This window comes from Marmota monax, unplaced genomic scaffold, assembly GCF_021218885.2.
Source record: "Marmota monax isolate L192 unplaced genomic scaffold, Marmota_monax_Labrador192_F-V1.1 WCK01_AAM20220418_F8-fsc00060, whole genome shotgun sequence".
Classification (NCBI taxonomy): Eukaryota; Metazoa; Chordata; class Mammalia; order Rodentia; family Sciuridae; genus Marmota; species Marmota monax.
The window spans coordinates 10,292,953-10,300,447 of record NW_026692826.1 but is presented as its reverse complement, the minus strand read 5'-3'; the positions used below and the strand labels follow the sequence as shown (position 1 = coordinate 10,300,447).

Here is a 7,495-nt window from a genome sequence, read left to right as displayed (position 1 = left end):
GTCCAGCCTCCGGCCCTCTCAGGTGGCCTTGCCTGGGACAAAGACAATAGTGCATGGCTCCCTGGGTAAGTTCTGCCTGTTTACCCCCCTGTTCCAAACAGCCGGTGTTTCCAGGGGCGGCTGGGCGGGGGTCGGGCCCCTCTGGCAGGAGTTGGAGAAGGCACACTCGGGGCCACGTGAGGAGGGCTGAGGCTGTGCAGGCCCTGGAGAGCTCCAGAGACTAGGTTCCTGCAGCAGGGGCCCAGTTGTCGGAGGTCAGTGGGGAGGCCACGTGCTACCCGGGCTGCAAGGGGTAGGTGTGGACTGCTCGGTAGGTGAGGTGGTCTCCTGTGGTCCCGCCTGCCCTGGCAGGCTTTGTCAGGAGCGTGGGTACCTGGGAGAGCCGGCACAGGCTGTGCCCAAGCCCAGAAGCAGACATGAAGGCCTGGGAAGCTGCGGCTCTCCAGCATGTCCTCATTCAGCGTCCACCGGCCCAGGGGAGGAGCTGGCGCACGGCCACGTGAGGTGTAGGGTGAGTCCCCGCCAGCGCACGCAGCCTCGTGCCCACTGAAGCCTGGTGCCCAATTCGTCCTGCTTGCCAACCTCCATGCAGCCACAGGGCCCTCTGCTCTTCCCCGAGTGTCCGCACCTGGCCCGTCTCTCCCTGTGTCCTGTGCTGACAGAGGCGAGGGGCCTCTGCACATGCACAGCGTCCTTCCCTGTCTCACAGTGGAGGGGAGAGCCCCGGGAGGCACTGGGGCCAGTCAGGAGGACGGGTCAAGAGGGGGCCTCGGGTGAACTGGAGGGCTTTTAACACCATCACTGCACGTGGAGAGGCCCGGGGACGTGTGCTCCCCTCCTGGCCCTGGCCCACCCAGCTCCCTGGCCACCCTGGCCTTGGGTGGGGTTCAGGGCTGTCTCCTCACTGCCGCACCCCCAGCCCCAGGGTCCCAGCCACCGTGCACAGCCCAGCGGAGACAGGCCTCTCTCCTCCTTTAGCATCTTCCTCGTGAAGACTTGAAAGTTCTGGGAGGTGCTGGAGGGAAAGGGACCCATCAGTGACTGCCACCAAACGTGTGGTCGCCTTGCAGTTGCTTCCTGTGTCACGTGCGGCTGGAACCACAGGGCATTGTTGTGTCACGTTTTTCACTTAACATTGCAACAAGGATTTTGTTTCATGTGAAACGCTCAATTGTGATGTAAAACTCTGGCTCACTCTCTGACTGGCCACGACTCTGCCCTTCTGCCCAGTGGTCAGGTGAGTTCCTGGACAGAGCCCCTGGGCAGAAGCACACTTGAGGCTGAGAAGGCCATACAGGTCCCTCGGTGGTGGGCATTGGAGGTCAGCCAGCTGGAAGAATTCGTCAAAGTCCATCTCGGAAACTGGGTGCTGCTCGACTGGTCACCATTGCCGAGGGAGCAGTGAGCTGAGCTGGGGGCAGCCATGCCCGCGGGACCTGGGCTCTAGGTGGTGATTCAGGAGGCAGAGCAGAGGACACCAGTGCTGGCCTGTCATATCCATGGGTCAGAACCTTGTGACAGAGAATGTCTTTGTCCGCAGTTTTAGGCATGTTCCTGGCATTCTAGTACAGAGTCCGAAGGGCCATGTGGTCTGTGGGTCGTGGGGCTCAGCTGCTGCCCAGGGGCTGTCTCGTGTGAGAGCCCTTCTCAGGGGTCTCCAACACGCAGGAAGGGTCAGGGAGAAGTGCTGGCTTATTCTTTATAATTTCTTCTTTAGAAATGTATACAGTGAATCCCTTCTCTTAGTCCGCCTGTCACCTCTGTGACCAGAAGATGACAAGAACAGTTTTAGAGGAGGGATGTATATTTGGGGCTCAGGGTTTCAGAGGTCTCAGTCTATAGACAGCAGGCTCCACTGCTCTGGGCCCAGGGTGGTGGCAGAGGGTGGTGGCAGAGGGTGTGGCGGGAACGAGGAAGCTGGGAGAGCCCTGCCCACCAGGGATGAACTACAAACCCCAAAGGCACACCCCCAGGGACCGGCTCCTCCTGCCGCACCCACCTGCCTGCAGTCACCACCCAGTGGATTGGTTCCCTGGCGCTGTCTAGGCTTCATTACCAGACGCTTCACCTCTGAGCTTTCCCGATTGCTTCACACCTGAGCTTCTGGGGGACACCTCGTCTCTGAGCCATAACGCAGCCGGCAAGTCATTTTCTGCTTGTGAGGTCTTCTCCAGTGGTTATTTGTCTATAGCTTCTGTTAGATTTTCCCCAGTAACACAACGTCTGCCCCAGTTGTTCCACCCAGGGGACACCATGCCAGCCTCACTGTTCCCAAGAGCCTGGGCACCAGGAGAGGCGCTGTGAGCGGGGCCCACCTGCAGCAGTCCTGAGACTGCCTCACACCTGTCTTTTTCTGGGTCAATCTCAGTCATCCTTGTGTTGCTGGACAGGGCCCTCTTGTTTGGGGGGATCATTCTCCCACCTCCTGTTGAATGTGCTGACATCTTGCTGACAATTTTCCAATCTACCTTCAAAGTGAGGAGGATCTGTGCCTTTCCTTTTTCCTTTGTATTTATGAGATTCTGATTTGTGATGGTCAGATTCCTTGTAGTCCCCAAAATGCCCAATAGCTTTCTTTTTCTCTACTATTAAAAAAAAAATCCAGCATGAGAGTTAACCTATCGTCTGCAAATTCTGTTTTAAAAGTTCATGCATTGCCAGTGCCAAGGGATCTCCCCCCTTCCTCTGTCCTTCTATCTCCCTCTCTTCCTTTCCTCAGGGCTGTTTTTACAGCTATGAATTTGACTTTTAGCTCAGCTTTGGCCTTCTCTCCTAAGTTCTGATATGTAATATGCTGCCTTTCAATGCCATGTCCGTGAAATGGTCTGTGTGAAGTCTCCGGCCATGGCCCTGTGGAGAAGGGACCTGTTCTCACATGCACTTGGAGCATATAGCAAACGGGTGCATTGTAGGCCATAGAGAAAATGCCAGTGACCAAAGCCCAGCTGCGGTCCTCCTGCAAGCACAGCCCATGAAGCCGACAGAGCAGAAGCCCCCACCCCTTGAGTGAGTTAAGTGCACTTTTCTATAGAGAGTCACTGGGTCAAGGGAATCGGAATGTTTCACTATAGAAATCAGCTAAATGCAAAAGAAATGGTAATGCAGAAAAATAAGGGATAAAAACCTCTCAGGAATATATAAAAATTTAGGCTCAGTAGGTTTTAAAGAGATAGATATTATACAAAGTATCTTTTCTGACCACAACATGATGAAGTTAGAAATCAGAAACAGATTTTTATATCTCTCTGGAAAGAAGGAAAATGGGAAGATCCACAAATTAAACAATGCATGCTTAACATCTAGAGCATTCAAGAGGGGATCTCAACAAACATTAGAATATACCGAGGGGGAGTGAGAGTGAAAACACGGCACCAAAACTCACTGATGCAGAACAGTAGTGCTAAGAGGTAAATCTATAGCTATGAACTCTTCCATTAAAAAGAGAAAAGAACTCAAATCCACAACCTAACTTTGAAACTGAAGGAACTAAAAATAATTAAATAAAAAAAGAAGCTGGGATTGTGGCTCAGAGGTAGAGCACTCACCTAGCACGCATGAGGCACTGGGTTCGATCCTCAGCACCACATAAAAGTAAAATAAAGATATGTGTCCACCTCTACCTAAAAAATAAATATTAAAAAAATATATTGAAGAGGAGGTAACAGGTAGCACTTCTTAACTCAAATTCTATGAGGCCGATATTGTTCTGATGTCAAACCCAGACAGAGACACTGTAAGAAAAAAAACCAACAACAACAAACCAACAAGTGGTATCCCCAATATCCCAGACCAATATCCCTTATGAACATTAGTGCAAAAACCTTTAACAAAACATTGCAAATCAAATTCAGTGTAAAAGGGTTTATTTCTGGAATGGAAGGATGTTTTAACATATGAAAACCAATCAAGATAATACAGCACATTAACAGCAAGAAGGAAACAACACAAATAGTCATCTCAATCAATGTGGCAAAAGCATTTGGAAGAACCCTGCACACTTCCATGATAAAAACACTCCACAAGCTGGTGTCTGTGAGAAATTCCTCAACATAGTGAGACTCATGAATTGAAAACCCATCAACCCAACATGAGACTCCGTCTGAGATCGGGGACCCGCAAGGACACTTCCCCCACTCTGCTGCTGCTCAGTGTGGTCTGGGTGACTCTGCTCAGTCGGAAGTTCCTCGCCACCCTGCCTAGGCAAGAAGAAAAATAAAAGACTTCCGAATTTGAAAAAAGAAACAGAATTACTTTGTTCATGGATGATATGATCTTATATATAGAAGACCTCAAGGATTCCACAAAAAATGTTAGAACTAATCAATAATTCTACAAAGTAGCAGGACACAAGTTCAGTGCACAAAAATCATTTTCATTTCTATACCCTCACAATGAGCAATCTGAAGAGGAATTAAGAAAGCCATTTCACTTACTCTAACATCCAAAAGAATAAAATACTCAGGAATTAACTTAAGCAAAGAAGTAAAAGACTTGTACAATGAAAATTATAAACTGTTGCTGAAAAAAGTTATATAAGACTTAAATAATAGAAAGACATTCATTCATGTTAATAGATTAGAAGGCAATGCTGTTAAAATATCAAAACTAAAGTGATTTATAGATTCAATGCAATCCTGTTAAAAAGCCAAGGATGTTTTATACAGAAATGAAAAGTCCACCTTGAATTTCATATGGAGTCTTAGGAATCCTGGACAGACAAAACCATCCTGAAAAAGAGTCACGTTGGAGGACTCACACTCCTGGTCTCCAGACAGGAATGAAGTGGCGTGGTATGAGCATGCAGACAGCCACACAGACCAGAGACCAGGACAGAAAGCCCCAGGGATTTTCAACAAAGGTGTCAAGTCCATTCTGGCTTGGGGAGGAGTGTCTACCCACAACGTGCTGGGGGGACCGGGTTTCCCACGCCAAAGACTGATGTTGGACCTTGGGGGAGGTATTTGCAAACTATGGACCTGATAGGGACCGTGTGACTCTATAGAGAGCACACATATAGAGACTCCTGAAATTCAACAACAAAAACCTGAAAAGCCTGATCAAATCCAGGCAAAGGACTCGAGTAGACATTTATGAAAGAAGATTTATAAATGGCCCATAAACCCGCGAGAAGTTGTGCCCCGTCAATGATCATCAGGGCACAGAAACCTGAGCACCACCCGTGAATGAGATGGCTACTACGGAAACCAGAACAGAGTGGGGGGAGGGGAGGGGAAAGAAGAGGGGGAGGAGGGGGAGAGGAAAAGGAGGAGGGAGAGGAGAAGGAAGAGGAGGAGGAAGAAGGGGTGAGGGGAAAGAAAAGGGAGGAAGTGGAAGAGGAGGAAGGCTGGGAGGGGGGAGGAAGGAAGGGGGAGGGGAAAGCAGAGGGGGAGGAGGGCGGGGAGGGGGAGAGGGAGGGCTGGGGGAGGGGGAGAGAGGAGAGGAGGGGGAGGAGGAGGAAGGGGAGGCAGGAGGAGGGGACTTCTGTTCTGGCAGGTGCTGGGACAGTGCGGAGGAGGCTCTGGGCGGTGTCCATGTGCTACTGATGGTTCACAAGGAGGAAGCGACTTCAGGCCTTTGTTCAGAGGGTGACCAACGTCTACGCATCAGGATGTTGTCAGCTCCACTTGAGGGAGTTGTGTCCCACCTTAGAGTTTTTCTTTGTTTTCTACGTTTGCCGTAACGGGGAATTTTGTCAAAGCATGTGGCTGTTGAAAACTGCTATCGTTTCTTCTAGTTCTTTCTGTGCTGTACAAATGTGCACGGTCCAGCACATGAATTTGCCCCTCTGAGTGAGCAGTCTCATTGCTAAGCCACCTTTCAGAGGAGGAAACCAAGGAGCGAGGGGCAGAGTGAGTCAGGCCGCGGTGGGGTCAGGCCCAGGGGCCGGGCTGCTAGGTGAGCACCTCTGGCTAGGGCACGGGCTGCACAGGGGGGTTTCAGGAGACGTGCCATCCTGGGAGAGGGCTCCGGCTCCCCAGGAGTTAGGGATGCCTGCCAGGCAGCCCTGGGACCAGACGTGTGCAGCCACTGGGCCCAAGGATGGAGCAGAGGTCTTTCTCTTTCCTTACCTGTAGAAGATTTCTGAGTGCTGCGTTAAGGCACGATGCTCGGGGTGCCCGGCTGAGACCAGTGCGGCAGGGAGAGGTGAGAGTGGGCTGCTCCGAGTTTCGGCCTTGCGTTCTGCCCTGCAGAGCCTTTCTGCAAGCCTGCAGCTCCCGTGCCTCTGGAAGACTGCCGCTGGGAGAAAAGAGCCACCAGTGCAGCCTGTGAGGATCCCTGAGCTGGTGAGCTGGTGGCCAAAAGCTCCAACCTGCCCTGGAAGCCTGAGCTGGGGTGAGCAGTGGCTGCCTGGCCCAGCAGGAGCAGGGTGGACCCACCAGCGTACCCTACCACCCACCTTCTGTTTTGTCCTCTTTCCAACAGAGCTGCCTGACCACACCACCATGGTCTGTGCTGGCCTGCCTCCACGCCACCACATCGAGCCTTCAGCAACCTCTCCTGACACACGAAGACACACTAGGATGAGTACAGCAGGGCAAAGTGCGATTCAGGAGAGGAAAAGCCCATGCACACGGAGGGACACGTGGCACTCACAGACACAGCCTCACTCCCCAGCAGGCACCCGGCAGACCACATGCGAACACACTCCAGACAGACGTGAGTGCACACTCACCCAGATGTAGAGACACACTCACAGTTTGGCTTGACCCAAGCGCACACTCACAGGGAGACACTAACTCACCCTCAAAGGGAGGCATGAACTCACACAGATAGATGTGAAGTCACACTAACAGTTGTGAGCTCATAGTCTCAGGGAGACAACAACCCACACTCATGATAGAAAACCCACAAAGGCAAATGTCAGTTCACACAGAGAAATGAACTTATGCCAACAAATGGACACGAATGCACACTCACGGGGGATGAGAACTCACTCACAGATGGGCAAGAACTCACACTCACTGGAGATGCGAACTCACTCTCACAGACAGGCGTGGACTCACACTCATGGGAGATGCAGTTCACTCTCACAGACAGGCATGAACTCACACTCATGGGAGATGTGAACTCACACAGATAGGCATGAACTCACACTCATGGGTAATGAGAACTCTCACAGACAGGCATGAACTCATACTCACAGGGAGATGTGAACTGTCACAGACAGGCATGAACTCACAGGGGAGATGTGAACTCACACTTACAGATAGGTGTGAACTCACACTCAGTCACGAACATACATACACAAACATACATATTGAATAATGCTTATTGCTTTTGAAATTTATTCGTAAAATTGAGCTCTGCTCCACACAGCGGACCCCAGTCCAGTCCTTCCCCTGTGTTTGGTCGCTAGCTTTGCTGCTTCCAGTGCTGAGACGTTCTGGGGAAGTCCGGGTTCAGGGGTGCAGTCCCAGGATCTTCCAGTTGCTCCAGGTTGCTTCCAGCCTCCCATCTGAAAGGCTCCCAAAGGTGGAGGTGGAGGTGGAGCAGA

At 51.5% G+C, this 7,495-nt stretch overlaps 1 long non-coding RNA gene across 1 annotated transcript; it reads right to left on the bottom strand.

Moving 5' to 3' along the window:
• Positions 1-3,933: 3,933 nt before the first annotated feature.
• On the bottom strand, positions 3,934-6,501 carry LOC131424334 (uncharacterized). Its single transcript, XR_009227132.1, has 3 exons — positions 6,398-6,501; positions 6,069-6,237; positions 3,934-4,196 (listed from the first exon to the last, which is right to left on the bottom strand). It is a non-coding gene; the product is annotated as an uncharacterized LOC131424334 (long non-coding RNA).
• Between the last annotated feature and the right edge of the window lie 994 nt (positions 6,502-7,495).